Raw genomic sequence first — 16578 nt, forward strand, 5'->3', positions numbered from 1 at the left:
GATCAAGAAGATACTCCGTCATTGACACGTCCTTCAGTTTCACAGTCAAACCCGAGATTCTGCGACACCACGTGGACCTGGGTGAACTCATAGTACGCTGGTTCTATGACTGACTTCGCACCTAAATGTCTCTCTTCTTCTACACAGGTCAGCACCTTATCAGTAAAGGCTTTCTGACCTCCTCCACATTCAGACGAGGAGCATGACAGTTTACACAAAATGTGTCCGGTTAGAAAGCTAAAAGCTTAATTGGATCGAGTCCCACCCTTCAGAAAGTCGGACACTCTGTGGATGGCTCTCCCTGGTGGAAAGAAGCGGCAGGCACTGTCCCCTCACAGGTTGTAAAATTGGCTTAGAATTTCCATCATTCAAACATCAAAGTGTTTTAAAGTTAACAACATTTTTATGTTTGGCGTTTCGAAACCCACCTTATCTCAGGCTGAAAACGCGTTTTCTGCATTCGGCCACAACTTCTCCGCGAAGCTTCAGAACATGAAATTTTCACCTCTCACTATAGCATAAAGGATCTTTCTAGTAGTCAAAGCACAAATCTAAGCTGTCTGACTTGTTTTTCAAAGGTTATCAACATTTTAATGTTTGCCGTTCCAAAACCCACCTTATCTCAGGCTGAAAAAGTGTTTTCTGCATTGTGCCATAACTTCTCAGGGAAGCTTCAGAACATGAAATTTTCACCTCCCACTTAAGCAGAAAGGGTCTTTCTAGTAGTTGCAGAACAAATCTAAGCTGTCTGAACCGTTTTTAGAGGGTTATCAACAATTTTATTTTTGTCGGTCCAAAACCCACTTTCTCTTTGGACGAAAACAAGTTTTACGGACAGTTCACTCACTGCTCAGCGATGCCCCAGAAGATGAAGTTTTCACCTGCCACTATAGCAGACAAGGTATTTCTACAAGGTGCAGAACTAACTCAACTTGTCTAAAGTGATTTAAGAGAGTTATCAACATTTTTATTTGTGTCGGTCTGTAAACTATCTTTGCTTTGGCTGAAAACGCGTTTTATGCAGTTTACTCACTGCTCAGCGATTCCTGAGAACAAGAAAATTTCTCGTGCAACTATAGGAGAAACACTCTTTCTAGGATAATAAACACTAAACCTACATTCGTGAACTGTATTTCAGGGGGTTATCAACTTTTTTTTTTTTTTTCCAGGACAGAAACTCAGCTTATCTCGGGCTGAAAACGTGTTTTCTGCACTGTTCACTCACTGCTTAGTGATGCCTCAGAACATAAAAGTTTCTCCTGAATTTACAGCAGAAGCGGTCTTTCTAGCAGCTGCAGAACTAATTCAACATGTCTGACGTGATTTCAGAGTGATAACAACATTTTTATGTTTGTCGATTCTGAAAACCACTGTCACTCGGGCTGAAAACGCGATTTCTGCACTGTTCACTCACTGCTCATCGATGCCTTAGAACATGAAAATTTCTCCTGCAAGTAAAGGAAGAACACTCTTTGTAGTATAATAAACATTAGGCCTACCTTTAGGAAATGTATTTCAGGAGGTTATCAGCTGCTTCTTTTTTTCCTGTTTAGAAACCGAGTTTCTCTTCGGCTGAAAACTAGTTTTCTGCACTGTTCACTCACTGATCAGAATAGTTTCAGATCCTGAAAATATTACCTGCAACTATAGGAAAAATAGTCTTTCTAATATATTCAAGACCAAACCTACATTTCTGAACTGTTTTTGCAGGGTTATCAACAATTTTTTTTTCGTCTGTCCAAAACCCACTTTGTCTTAGGCCAAACACACTTTTTATACACTGCTCACTCACTGCTCAGAGATTCCACAGAAGATGAAAATTTCACCTGCCACAATAGCAGAAAAGGTCTTTCTCGTAGGTGCAGAAATAATTCAACGTCTCTGAAGTGGCTTCAGAGAGTTAACATTTTTATGTTGGGCTGAAAACCACAGTGCCTCGGGCTGAATACGCGTTTTATTATGGACAGAATACCCTCTGAACATTAAATTATCATCTACAATTATAGGAAAACACTCTCTAGTATATACAGCACTCAATCTACCTTTCTGAACTGTATTCCAGCGCGTTAGCGACGATTTGATTAATTATTATTATTATTTTTTTTTTTTTTTCTGGTATGAAAACCACAATCACTCAGGCTGAAAACGCGTTTTCTGCACTGTTCACTCACTGCTCAGTGATGCCTCACAAGATGAAAATTTCACCAGCAACTATAGGAAAAGCACTCTTTCTAGTATATTCAACACTAAACATACATTTCAGATTTTTTTTTTTTTGACTTTTTCTCAGCGATGCCTCAGAACATGAAAATTTCACCTATACTATAGCAGAATCTGCTAAAGTCTTTCTAGTAGCTGCAGAACTAATTCAACCTCTCTGAAGTGGTTTCAATGTGTCATCAACATTTTAATGTTTGTTGGTCTGAAAACCACAGTCCTTCGGTAGAAAACGCGTTTTCTGCACTGTTCACTGACTGATCAGAACAGCCTCAGAACAATGAAAATATCAAGTGTAAATATAGCAAAAAGACTATTTCTAGTATATTCAGCACTAAATAAAACTTTCTGAACTGTTTTCAAAGCGACAATTTTATATTTTATTTTATGCGTTCACTGCTGTTCACACAGTGCTTAAGGCGTGACTGAGAACATGAAAATTTCAACTGCAACAATAGGAAAAACACTCTTTCTCGTATATTCAGCACTAAATGTACCTTTCTGAACTGTTTATCAGGGGGTTATCATCTTCTTTTTTCCTGGTCAAAAACCGAGCGTCTCTCAGCCTGAAAACGTGTTTTATGCACTGTTCACTCACTGCTCAGGGATGCCTCAGAACATGAACATTTCACCTGCCAATATAGAAGCAGGAGTGTTTTTAGTAAGTGCCGAACTAATTCAACTTGTTTGAAGTGGTTTCAGAGAGGTAACAACATTTTCATGTCTATCTGTCTCAAAACCACAGTCCCTCGGGCTGAAAACGCGTTTTCTGCAGTGTTCACTCACTGCTAAGCGAAGGCCACAGAACATGACAATTTTACCTGCCAATATCAGCAGAAAAGGTGTTTTTAGAGGGTGCAGAACTAATTCAACCTGTCTAAGGTGGTTTCAGAGAGTTATCAAGATTTTTATTTTTGTCGGTCTGAAAACCACCTTTTCTTGAGCTGAATACGCGTTTTCTGCTCTCTTCACTCACTGCTCAGGCATTACTCACAACATGAAAATTTCACCTGCAACGATAGGATAAACACTCTTTCTCATATATTCAACATTAAACCTACATTTCTGAACGGTATTTCAGGTGGTTAACTTTTTTATTCTGGTCTGAATACCAGCTTTTGACGGGCTGAAAAGGCGTTTTCTGCACTGTTCACTGACTGAATGGAAAAGCTTCTGAACATGAAAATATCACATACAACTATAGGAAAAACAGCCTTTCCAGTGTGACGCCCACTTATGTGTGGTCACAGAGTGTGTGTTAGATGTCATTTAATTGTTCAGCATGGAGTTGATTAACCGGCAGGTATATGATTAGGTCAGTAGAGGGCAGGATAGGACAGAGGTTGGGCATTGAAGATGCGTGGGTAAATCGGAAGTGACATTTTTTCATTACTTTTCTCACCATCGAAAAATGTGGAAGCCTCACGTGAATCTGTCCACATTTTGTTTCAGGTTAGTTGATTATATGGTTGTCATATCAGAATATAGTTTTTTATGATTGCATTGTACAGTAGTTTTGTCGACCAAAGTGGCTTCAGGAGAGTGCAAGGACCGTGTTTTGTTCCATGAAAGCGAATAATTACATTGCACTGAGGTCCTGGTTCAACCGTTCAAACGAGAAAATCGAATGTATCATCTATATAAATACTCATCACATCTGTGACACTGAGTTTCAAACAAGATAAATATGATTTTACTGGATGTAAGGCAGTAAAATGATTATTTTGCAAAATGTTTAAAAGAGTAATTTACAATCATAAGAATCAAGTGTTTACATTGTACAAAAACTTTATCATTTAAATGTAAAATCAGAGCGAAATACATGTCATGTTCTACTTTTATTTGAATTGTTTGATAAAAACAGATGGAAATGTGAAGTGCAAACGTCATTGACATGATTCAGAACGACAGCTTGTTAAGCAGATGTGATCTGCAGCAGCAGGGTCATTAGCACGTCTTGTTTACTTCTCACTCGGTCTACAGCAGCATTTCCTGCCTATAGGACTGTGGATTTCCTGTCAGCAGACCCCACGCCCAACACAAATGAAGCTCCATCCATCAACATGTAGAAACGCCGGAGGGAAAAAAGTGCAGATGAAAACTGCTCCCACAAACTACTGCTTCATGTTTTCCATTGCCAATATGCAAACGTCACTGTGATGCAAGCTTGGTCGGCTGCGTCAGGGGCCTCATCACCGGGGGCCCAAAAACGCAGTTTATCTCCATGCTGCCTCCCAAGTCATCAGACTAGAGACGCTTAAAAGGGCCAATATGCAGCAGCCGGTAAATGATGTGTTTCATGGGTGGTTTTTGAAGAGTTGATTAACCGGCAGGTATATAATTCGGTCAGTAGAGGGAAGGGTAGGACAGAGGTTGGGCATTGAAGATGTGTGGGTAAATAGGAGGTGACACTTTTTTTCATTGCTTTTCTCACCATCGACAAAAGCCTCGTATGACTCTGTCCACATTCTGTTTCAGGTTAGTCAAATCCATTTTTTATAATGTTTGTTCCACTTGGGATTGACTGATTCTGAGTCTGAGTGTGAGGATGGTGATTCAGTTTTTAAGTATACTGTTTTTCCTTCGTACGTTGAGTTCGCTCTGTGTAGATGTGGCGCTTGTAAGCTAATACTGACAACCGACGTTGACATGGCACGGGTGATTGAGTTGTGTGGAGTTCAGTTTGCTTGTGGTGAATAACGGTGTTTGGTAAAAAGTAAGGTTTTATTATTTCTCAACACTAGCCAAAAGGTTTAATGGCAGAATTATACATTCAGATGAAAAGCAATTATGCATGTGGTTCATGATGTCTGACAGTTGTTGTATGACAAAGTGAGATGTTTGTGAGTGATGTTTCAGAAAGACATTTAATTGTGGTGTGGGTTACCACAATAAAAAAACATAATCCCTTGGATTACTTTTCTCACCATCGACAAATGTGGAAGCCGTGTGTGACTGTCCGCATTTTGTTTCAGACGGCATTCTACTGACCACATTAAGACACCACTTTTTAACTGTGGACAAGGTCACAGTATTCAGACCTGTTACAGATGCATAGTTTTAGATAGAAGTTTTCTTCCTACGCTTTTAGATGGAGCAGAGGTGAGAGCAGTCGACTGGTCTCTCCAAGATGAGCAGCAATGATCAGCACGGCTATGATTTGGACAGCTGGGATAACCCCGCCCCTTCGACAAGCGACGGTGTTCCCCCCCCCCGGGGCAGCGGCTGTGTGAGGAGGAGGCGCCACGAGCGGAGAACCACGCCGACGGACTGTTGAAACTCAAAATCTCTGTAGAGTGAGAAAGGATCTGTGATGGATGAGCCGGTCCACGGAGCACAAAAAGAGCGCAATGATGTTCTCAAGCGCTGTGAGCTGGTTGCCGACGGCGTAAACACCATTCCACTGCGCAATGGAGACTCTGTCAGCGGTGGGTGGGATGGTCACCCCTCAGGGGGGAGGTCGAGCTCCCGGGGCGAACGCATCAGGCATGGCGCATGACGGCTGAGTGAGCGGGAACGGTGAGCCGCCAATCCAAACCCTCCACCAGGCAGTAAGCTCCGTACCTGACCAAGTGCGGTCCTAGTGGGAGTGGAGTGTAAGGACCGTGCCGGGAATAGTCCGGATTTCTTCCAGCCCTTGGTGTAGTCTCGCCATCCAACGCCAGCTGGCCGTGAGTGAAGTGGTATGATTCTTGAGCTGCCGGTGGAGAGAGAGCTCAACTTTGATACGACGGAGGCGGATGACATGAGGCGCAGGAGAAGATCAAGCGGGAACGTGCTTGATTCCACCACACGGAACTCATCCAACTCTGGGAAGTCTCCAGACGCACCTCATAGAAGCGCCTGGCTCTCGTCAAACTCATCCCATGGCTTGGAAGCAGGAAATGTGGATGGAATGAAAACGGTTTGGCTGCTTGTAGCCCAGTCGCAGCGCCCTATTCGTAGAGGTTTAGTGTTGAATATACGAGAACGTTTTTTTTTTCCTATAGTTGCAGGTGAAACTTTCATGTTCTGAGGCATCGCTGAGCAGTGAGTGAACAGTGCAGAAAACGCGTTTTCAGCCCGAGGGATTGTGTTTTTTTGTCCGACAAACATAAAAATGTTGATAACTCTGTGAAACTACTTCAGACAGGTTGAATTCGTCCTCAGCTACGACAAAGACGCCTTCTGCTATAGTTGCAGGTGATGTTTTCATGTTCTGAGGCTTTTCTGATCAGTGAGTGACCAGTACAGAATATGCATTTTTAGCCTGAGAGAAGCTGGGTTTCGGACTGTCAAAAATACAATAGTTGATAACCCTCTAAAAACAGTTCAGAAATGTAGGTTTAGTGTTGAATATGCTAGAGAGAGTGTTTTCCCTATAGTTGCAGGAGAAAAAACGTTTTGCCTGTAGTTGCAGGTGATATTTTCATCTTCTGAGTCCCGCCTAAGCAGAGCAGAAAACACGTATTCAGCCCACGAAAAGGTGGTTTTCAGACCAACAAGGATTAAAATGTTGATTACTTTCTGAAACCACACAGAGAGGTTTAATTAGTTCTGCTGCTACAAGAAATAACGCTTCTGCTATACAGTCAGGTGAAATTTTCATGTTCTGAGGCATCGCTGAGCAGTGACTGAACTGTGCAGAAAACGCGTTTTCAGCCCGAGAGAGGCTTGGTTTCTGACGAGGAAAAAAAAATATTGTTGATTACACCATGAAAATAGTCCAGAAACGTGGATTTAGTGCCAAATATACTCGAAAGAGCCTTTTTCCGACAGTCGCAGCTGATATTTTCATGTTCTGGCACTATTCTGAGCAGTGAATGAACAGTGCAGAAAACGGGTTTTCACCTGAGTGAGGATGGTTTTCAGAATCGACAAACATAAAAATGTTATCACTCTGCAACCACTTCAGAAATGTTGAATTAGTTCAGCACCTGCTAGTATGACCACTCTAGCTATAGTGCCAGGTGAAATTTTAATGTTCTGAGACAGCCCTGAGCAGAGAGTAAACAGTGCATAAAACGCGTTTTCAGCCCGTGGGACCTGTACCTTTCAGACCAACAAACATAAAAATGTTGATAACTCTCTGAAACCACTTCGGAGACATTGAATTTGTTCTGCAGCTACGAGACAGACCCCTTCTGCTAAGCTGGTGTGCGCTCATGACTCCTGTTTGGACTCTGGCTAGAATCAAAAAGGAGTCCAAGTACGTCAGAATCCGCAGACCCTGTCTCCTTAGTGGTTTGAGCCACTCCTCCACGCACTTGGCAAAAAAACGAGGCACTCGACACTAGAGACCGTGTTGTGGAAGTAGGCCTCTGCAAGATCTATGGAGGTCATCCACTCTCACACTCTGACACACTCCAGGAGTCTCCTGGTCCAGAACAGGTGTCCACTCTCCTGTCTTCTTGGGTTCCAGAAAGTACCCGGAGTAAAACCCAGTGTAGGAGGATCGCTTAGGAACTAACTCGATTATTCCCATTGTCAGGAGAGCGCGGTCCTCCTCCATCAGACATGACAGCTGGTTCTCTGAGTTCATTCAGGTCCATGTGGTGACGCAGAACCTGGGGGTTGACTGTGAAACTGAAGGACGTGTCAATGACCGTGTATTTTCTCGATCCATATGGGCAGGTGAGGAGACAGGCGCTTTCAGTTCGGAAGATATTCTGTCAAGACACGTGCCCAGAGCACAAGAACAGACCCGGCCTCCGGGGCGGGTCTAGGACGAAAGGGTCGTCGGTGCACAGCGCCCTCTCCTCTGGGGACTTCAAGTCCCGCTGATTCTTCAAAAACAGACTCGCTTTTGTCAGCTGAGCCGTCAGAGGAATTCGGTTCCCCAAACTTGCAGTGTACCTTGATCTGACACTGCAATTCTCCTAAGATGTACACCCGAGGGACTGGCCCAATCATCCTCAGAAAGAGATGACTCTGTAGATGACGATGTCCTACCTGCCTCTGAGAGGTTTGCAGGGCTGCAGAGAACAGAATCACAGACACACATCCTATCAGACGTTGCACGAGGGAGCTGAGAACCGAGCATGTCTGGCACGCTGCGCCTACTCAGTGTTCCTCTGAAGTGGTGACTTTCGCGGCCCTGTGGCGACCCCTGCTAAAAACTGGCGAGTCTGAGGAATAAGAAGAGTTAATGGCAGAATTGAAACTCCCCTGACTTTTGGCTGGTACCAGGATCTTTTGAGAGACGGGAAAGAGTTATTTGATGTCTGTGCTTCATATTGTGGCGAATCTGAGGAAAAACATAACGTCTTGGCTCCAGAAACTTCCCCAGGGACAGTTCTGGCGTCAGGTATAAGGAGGCAGAGAGCCTGTTACTATACTGCTCGGTCTCCTGAGACGATGTCAAACAAAAACTAATTTTTGAAGCCGGAGTTCGGACTGACTGGAGCCGGAAGAGAATTTGGCGAGTGAGAAACCTTTATTTTGGGCAGAGAAGAAACAGACCCGATACCAAAGTAATGCATCTTTTTTTCCAAGTTCGACTTTGGTTTAGATGCATACTTTTAGATACAAAGTTCTTCCTATGCTTTTGGAGGGAGCAGAGGTGAGAGCAGCCGACTGGTCTCTCCAAGAGGAGCGGCGATGATCAGCGCGGCTATTATACGGCTGTTCCCCAAAGCCGGCGGCTGTGTGTGGAGGAGGCCCCGCGAGCAGAGCACCACGGCGGCGGACTGTTATGTCTCCAAAATCTCTGGTGGACTCCATGGAGCTCTTAAAGAGCGCGATGATGTTCTCAAGCGCTATGAGCCGTTTGACGACAGCATAGACACAATTCTACTGAGCGATGGTGACTCTGTCAGCGCCGGGTGGGATGGTCACTCCTCATGGGGGAGGTCAAGTTCCAGGGGCGAGGGCATCGCGCATTACGGCTGATTGAGAGGGAACGCTGCGCTGCAAATCCAAGCCCTCCACCTATTAAGCTCCGTACCTGAACACGTGCGGTCCTTCTGTGGAGTGTCAGAACTGCGCCGGGAATAGTCCGGATTGAATTGGACTAGAAGCGGATGTTTACCTAACAGACGGCAGTTCACATCCATTTGGCATTATATGCTTTGAGTGTTGCGGGTGCTTTAGCATTTCGAATAGTGAACTGCACAGAGGACTGCCTGCTAGCCTTGAAGTAGTCATGCCCCAGGATCAGAGTTCTTAATAGAGTAATTTCTGCCCCGTGTTACAGGACTGTTTGGGAGGCAGGCAGGCTCCAGGGACAGCTGGACACAAACATATTCCAGGGATATTACACCAGCCTTTCTACTTCACTGGAAGTGCCAGGGCACTCCGCAAAATGTGATTGTGAAATTACAGAGGCGTGAGTGACTGACTCTGTCATTGTGAAATTACAGCCGGAGCCGGCGCATCTGCCACAACAAGAGAAGAAGCTTGAGACTTGAAGAGGTGCGGAGCGGCTCATCTGAACCACGGAAACTTCAGGCAGGACTGAGGTCTCGTCGCAGTCACGGGAGAGACTTGTCTCATCACCACAGCAGTGGATTTAACCGCAGGAGACTCGGCGCTTGTGGAGCTCCGTACGTGGACAACGGGACTTCGGCAGCTTCCCCCGGGGCAGTCGGCTGACCGGAGGAAATTTCTGTTTGTGCGGAAATTTGTTTTAAATAAAAGCATTGCTTGGAGCATAGTATTTGCGTTTTTTTTTTATTTTTTTTTTTATTATTATTCATATTGAATTCGCTCCTTCCAGTGCCTCGGCCTCGAGCGCTCCACTGGGCCTGGTAGCCTGGGGCCCTGTCCGTGAACCTGGCGACACTGCACAATGATGATCCGGACATTTGATTCGTTCTCCTAAGTGGGTTGAAGAGACACGCCCTGTGGTAGCCAAAGCTGAAAGGAATACACACAGGATGTATCAACACAGCAGGTTTTATGCACGGTTCCAACTTCCAACAAACCGGATGGTGACACGGCAACATAACAAGAGCGCCCCCAAGTTGTGACTCCAAATAATCCCATGACACGTCATAACATCTCGTCTCCCTCAAAATGTTCACGTCTTCCAACTTCACTCCCAAAACTCTTGTCCCCAAATAAGTCTAAAACTTAAGTCTAAAATAAAATAATAAAATAGTCATAAAATAGTGTGGAACTTAAACGACGAAACCAAAACAAAACAAAACAAAAACATGCCTATTTATGCTAAAGAATAAGAAAATAGCAACCAACTTGGCCTAAAGGCCTTTTATCTATTGATCAGCACCTACAAGTCTGAGGCCATGGTTCTTCACCGGAATAAGGTGGTTTGCTCTCTCCAGGTCGGTGGAGAGTTCTTGCCCCAAGTGGCGGAGTTTAAGTATCTCAGGGTCTTGTTCTCGAGTGAGGGAAAAGGGGAGCGTGAGATTGATAGACGGGTTGGTGCAGCTGCAGCAGTGATGCGGTCGCTGTATCGGACCGTCGTGGTGAAGAGGGAGCTCAGTCACAAGACGAAGCTCTCGATTTACCCATCTACGTTCCCACCCTCACCTATGGTCACGAGCTTTGGGTAATGACCGAATGGATGAGATCGCGGATACAAGCGGCTGAGATGAGTTTCCTCCGCAGGGTGGCTGTGCGCACCCTTCGAGATAGGGTGAGGAGTTCGGTCATCCGGGAGGAGCTCGGGGTGGAGCCGCTGCTCCTCCACATCGAGAGGAACCAGTTGAGGTGGCTCGGGCATCTGATCCGGATGCCCCCTGGACGCCTCCCTGGGGAGGTGTTTCGTGCATGTCCTACCGGGAGGAGACCCCGGGGAAGACCCAGGACTCGCTGGAGAGATTATGTCTCCGGTCTGGCCTGGGAACGCCTCGGGATCCCCAGGGATGAGCTGGAGGAGGTTTGTGCGGACCGGGAAGTTTGGGCTTCCGTGCTCCGAATAGTGCCTCCGCGACCCGACCCCGGATAAGCGGTAGAAGAAGGTGAAGGTGAAGGTAAGGTGACGTTACAGAAATCGTCAGGAAGGACATAACGAATAAAGCGCTGGTGTCTGAAGTCGTGAGGCTCCTAAAACTACAAGGACCTGGTGGTAACAGACGTCGTGGACTGACCTGACTGAAGTTCAACCACAGTAAGGTCCATTTGGAGCCTGAATTTTTAAAAGCACCGTGGGTGATTGTGTTTTGAGGTTGCTGTTTTGTTTATTAATTATTTTAAATTATTATTTTATTGTTATTATTATTAAATTGTGGCCAACCATGATGGTTTTCCTTCTGGTTCTGACCCTGAATCCACACACAACCAAGACACTACACCACACCTCATTGACCAGAGTGCTTCACCGACACGCATGTTTCTGTCTGGCTTGTTTGACGGCATGTCTGAGGAGGATGTAGAGCTGGTCTATGATCCGAGTATAAATGAAAACATGGAGTCCTTTTTTTTTTTTCGCTGAGAGAGAGGATAATCGTATTTTAAATATTGTTCCTGCATCATCTCGGGAAGGTAGGGCTGATACCTCTTTAGACAATGGCGATTGGTAAGAAAGGTTTGTTGATAATCAACAGACGGCTGATTCAGGGACACCAGCTCTTGACCCTCTGATAGATGTGTCCGGCTCCAGCTGTAGCGATGACAATGTTGATGATGACGGTGATTCGGTTCAGGAAGGATGCTGTGTAAGAGGTACCGGTATTGAATCAGAAGTCATAGAGCCTTTTAACACCGATAGGATGAGAAGGGTGCTAACACGTCCTGCTGTACCCGACACTCCTGATTTAGCAACTTTCTACAGAGGTTTGATGCAACAGGTCAGAGAGTTGGCAGATGAAACGCAGAGACTAGCACATCGAGAGGATGTGGTTCAGCTTGAAGTGGTTGGTGAAGATGTTCAAGAACATGTTAATGTTGTGGTTGAAGGTGACGGGGAAAATATCTACCCTGCTTTTGAGGCCCTCCTGAGCAACACCATGCAATCTGACAGAGTCATAGTTATGGGTAAGATAATTGAATTAACAGTCCAAATTGTGCATAACCCTCGAGGTGGCGCTAAACGCAAACTCAAGAAGACACTGCATGCCAAAATTATTGGTAAAAAATGATGACATCTCTACAGTCTCTAGTTGGTAGTGATGGAACTGATCAGCTTTGCTTTGCAATCAGCCTTTCTTGTCTCCTTAATCCTAACCGTACGTATCAAGATTGTGTTGAGTTGGGGAGGGAATTACAAAACAAAGCTGGTTTAGATTCTCAAACACCTATCACATTCACAGATATACCCCTGTTTGAATGGATAGTGAGGCGTAAAATTGTTGTGTTTCATAAAACAACAGCAAACCAACCATTAGCGCATTATGCCACAGGTTTTGCTGATGGTTCGGATCCTTCCTACTTGTTTCTACTTCAGGGACACTATTGCGGGGTAAAAAACCCAAAGGGTTTTGAAGGAAGACGTCACTTTTGCGTCAGCTGTCATAAGGGGTATGAAGATAAATCACAACACATCTGCAAAGGTCACCGTAGCGTTTGTCACAATCCTGTTTGCCCTACAGAGGTCCCAAAGCCTGTAACTTGTGGCGATGGTTGCCGGGTTTGTAGAACACCTTCCTGCATTGTGAGACACAAAGAGATTGGCGCTAATGGGAGCAGTCTCTGCCAGATATACAAAAAATGTGAAAAATGCGGAAGGTGCCGGTATATCCCATTAAAACAGGGTAAACCTAACAGTTGTTGCGGTGTGCTTAAATGTAAAATCTGCAATGTAGAATTATCATCGACAGACCAGACTGAGCATCCTGATCTGTTTTGTTGTGATTTTGAAACGTTTACAGACGACCAAGGTAGACATGTCCCTTCTTTAGTGTGTGTAAAGACGCAGAGAGGTGAAGAATAGATGTTTAATGGTCTCGAATGTGTTCGAGCGTTTCTTTTATATTTCAGAAAGAATTGGTTTAGAGTTGTGTTTTTGTTGCACATAATGCCAGGGGCTTTGACAGCGTCATTGTCTTGAGAGGTATGCTTGACAAAGGGTTAATACGTAAGAGGATAATCATGACCGGTAGTAAGATATTTGTCTTGAGGATCCTCACTACAAGCTAAAATTTATCGACTCTCTCTCATTCCTAGCCATGCGACTCAGCTTCATGCATAAAGCTCTAGGTTTCACCGAGCAGTGCAAGGGTTTTTTTTCCACACAAGTTGAGCTTGAAAGATCGTCTGCATTACATAGGGGTGTATCCTCCTCCATCAGACTACGGCTTCGAGGGCATGTCAGACCCTGAACAGAAAGATTTTTAAAGCTGGTATGATACTGTGCGTGATAATTCTTTCAATTTCAGGAGTGAAGCTATTCACTATTGTAAAAATGATGTTGACATTCTGGCCAGAGGATGCATGATATTTAGAGAGGAGTTTTTTAAAGAAACAGGTGTTGCACTCTCGTCCATAACAATCACCTCTGCGTGTATGGCTGTTTTCAGGACCAACTTTTTAAAACCAGACACATTAGCAATACCATGTCCCAACAATTATGTAATAAAAGGTAACAAGAGGTTCTCACATGCTTCCATCCATTGGTAGCTATGGGAATCACACAGACAGGGCATTTTGATACAACATGCCTTGAACCGTGGGGAGATGGTGTTTGGCCAGTATTTTGTTGACGGTTATGCTAAAGTTGACGGTGTTAAGCAGGTCTGGGAGTTTTATGGATGTTTCTCCCACGGTTGTCCTTCATGTGTCGACCCACATGCAGTCTGTCTGTTAAGAGGTAGACCATATGGTGAATTCTACTCTGCTACGATGGAGAGAGAGCAGGCGTTAAAGTCTGATCATGAGGTGCATCTTATTACCATCTGGGAACACGAATGGCGTTCACTTCGACAATCGTGTGATAATCTCAGAGATTTTCTCTTAGATTTTGACACCCCTGAGCCTCTCAACCCTCGTAATGCCCTCTACGGCGGTAGAACCAGCGCTTTAAAGCTGCGTTACACAGCCAACCTGGTGAAAAAGTTGATTACGCTGATGTCACCTCTGTATCCTTACGTCAACAGCACGTGTTCCTAGGTCACCCCCGAAAAATTCACAAGGACTTTGGGGATCCCAGACAGTACTTTGGTCTTATCAAGGCGGTTGTCTATCCTCCTCGGGTTTTATATTACCCGTTTTACCCTACAGAGGACCAGGCGGTAAATTACACTTCACGTTATGCAGTATCTGTTCAAGTCGTATTGTCCAAGACAGTGGCTGTACGCATAATGATGATGAGCGTGCTTCGACAGGGGTCTGGGTCACGGTTGAGTTCAACAAGGCTCTGGACAAGGGATACAAGGTGGCCAAGATTATCGAAGTATGGCATTTTGATAGATCTAGCGATTGTATTTTCACAGGTTACATCCGTACATTCCTGAAGGGCAAGCAGGAGGCTTCTGGTTACCCTGCTGAGGCCGTTGATCAGGAAAGCCACGACAAATACATTTAGGATTATCAAGCACATCGGGGGATTTTGCTTTGTGCTGATCAGATTTGTCACAACCCTGCAAAGAGACAGGTGGCTAAGGCTTTGGTTAATAGCCTTTGAGGCAAGTTCTGTCAGAAAGAGAACATGTCTCAGGTTTCTGTAGTGTCAGACCCCAACGAGTTTTTCAGTTTCTTGCTTTCAGGGAAATACGAGGTCAGCTACTTTAACATGCTGGATGAGAAAAAAGTTGTGATCCAGTGGCGTTACAAGGGTCTCTACCCTCCTGGTAAAAGCACCAATGTTTTTATGGGAGCTTTTACTTGCAGAAGGATGTTCTCTATGTTGACACAGACAGCTTGATATATGTGGTGAAAGACAGCAAGACGCCTTTAAAATTAGGTAACTATCTCAGTGATCTGACTGATGAACTCGACGGGGATAGCATCGAGGACTTCGCTTCGGCGGGTCCTAAGACATATGGTTATAGGACCAAAGGACAGAAGAAGGTTGTGATGAAAGTTAAAGGTATCATGCAAACAAAAGAGTCTTTTCAGCAGATAAACTTTGACTCCGTCAGAGATCGTGTAGAGGGCTATTTACAGAATTCACCTGATGGGGTGCTTGAGACCCATCAACACAATATTGTGAGGGATAAAAAGAACATCACTTTAAAAAACAGATCAGTTCCTACAAAACTCGATAAGAGACATGTGCGATAAGAGACGATTTTTTTTGTACGGCACAACCAAACCTTTTGGGTTCTGAGTTTTGAGTGGATGACTGGGTCATTATGGAAGAAATTCATTTTGATCCGCGCTTGAAAACATCATTTTCATGTCTAGTGGTGGGACCATCAGGGTTAGGAAAGACCCATGTATACTTGTGATGGATGATGTCAATTGTAAATAAAGATTGTATGTATGTATACGTCTTTTGAACCTATGTACAGTGAATTGCAAAAGATGAATAAAAATATCAAATTCATTGAAGGTTTACCTAAATCTTTTGAAAATGAAGATGTATTTCCTTCTGTTAGAAAACATTTGACAGACATCATAAAAATATGAGTGTTATAATGGTGACGCAAAACTTATTTCATCGTAGTAAATATAGTTGTATCCTCGCAATAAAACGCAGATAAAAGTTCTTGCTCAACAAGTTTACCCGTCTCAAAGAGTTTTCTTTCAAGAAAGCTTTGAAGATGCTACAGCTGGCGCTCACGGGTACTTAATTGTTGATCTAACACCCTCATGTCCAGAACGCTACAGACTAAGGACTGGGATACTTCCTCATAAACGTCACACTGTGTCCATACCAAAAACGTCTGCTTAAGTCATGTCAGCACATATAAAAAGAAACGCAGGTTTACTTAAGGAACTATACCATGCTCCTTAAATGAAACGTAAAGACATTTTGATGCATAGCTCTCGGGACTTTATTCAAGCTCTCGATGAGATCGCCCTGAACGTTTTGAAGGGGAATGTACTGTTGTCGCAGGCTCAGTTAAAAAAAACTGAAAAAACAGAAGAAAAACATCTGTCACGGGTCAAGGACGTGGAGCGGGACCCAAGCGCAGTGGTGAAAGTCACAAATGGCAGGACCGAGTCAAAAACAATATTTTAATAATTAAACAACAAAATCACGACAGAAAGCGTCACCGAACCGGGAGACACAAGATAAAGTCTAAATGTCCAAAACAGAGTAACCAAACGAGCCGAAGTCCATATACAAGAATAAGAGACCAAACAGAAAGCGTCACCAAACTGGGAGAATCAAACCAACTTAAATTTGGGAACGGAGAGACGAAAGTACAATGAACAGAGATAGAGACAAAAGAAACCAGGAAAGGCGGAAACAGGAAGAAACCGAACACTAACTCAGGCACCAGGGTTTAAGACAAAGAAATCCAAAATAAGCTAACTAGCGCACAGAACAAGAGAACGAACAAGGAGACCCAAGAGAACGAGGAGTTACCACAG

Source organism: Synchiropus splendidus, chromosome 6 (genome assembly GCF_027744825.2).
Source record: "Synchiropus splendidus isolate RoL2022-P1 chromosome 6, RoL_Sspl_1.0, whole genome shotgun sequence".
NCBI lineage: Eukaryota > Metazoa > Chordata > Actinopteri > Syngnathiformes > Callionymidae > Synchiropus > Synchiropus splendidus.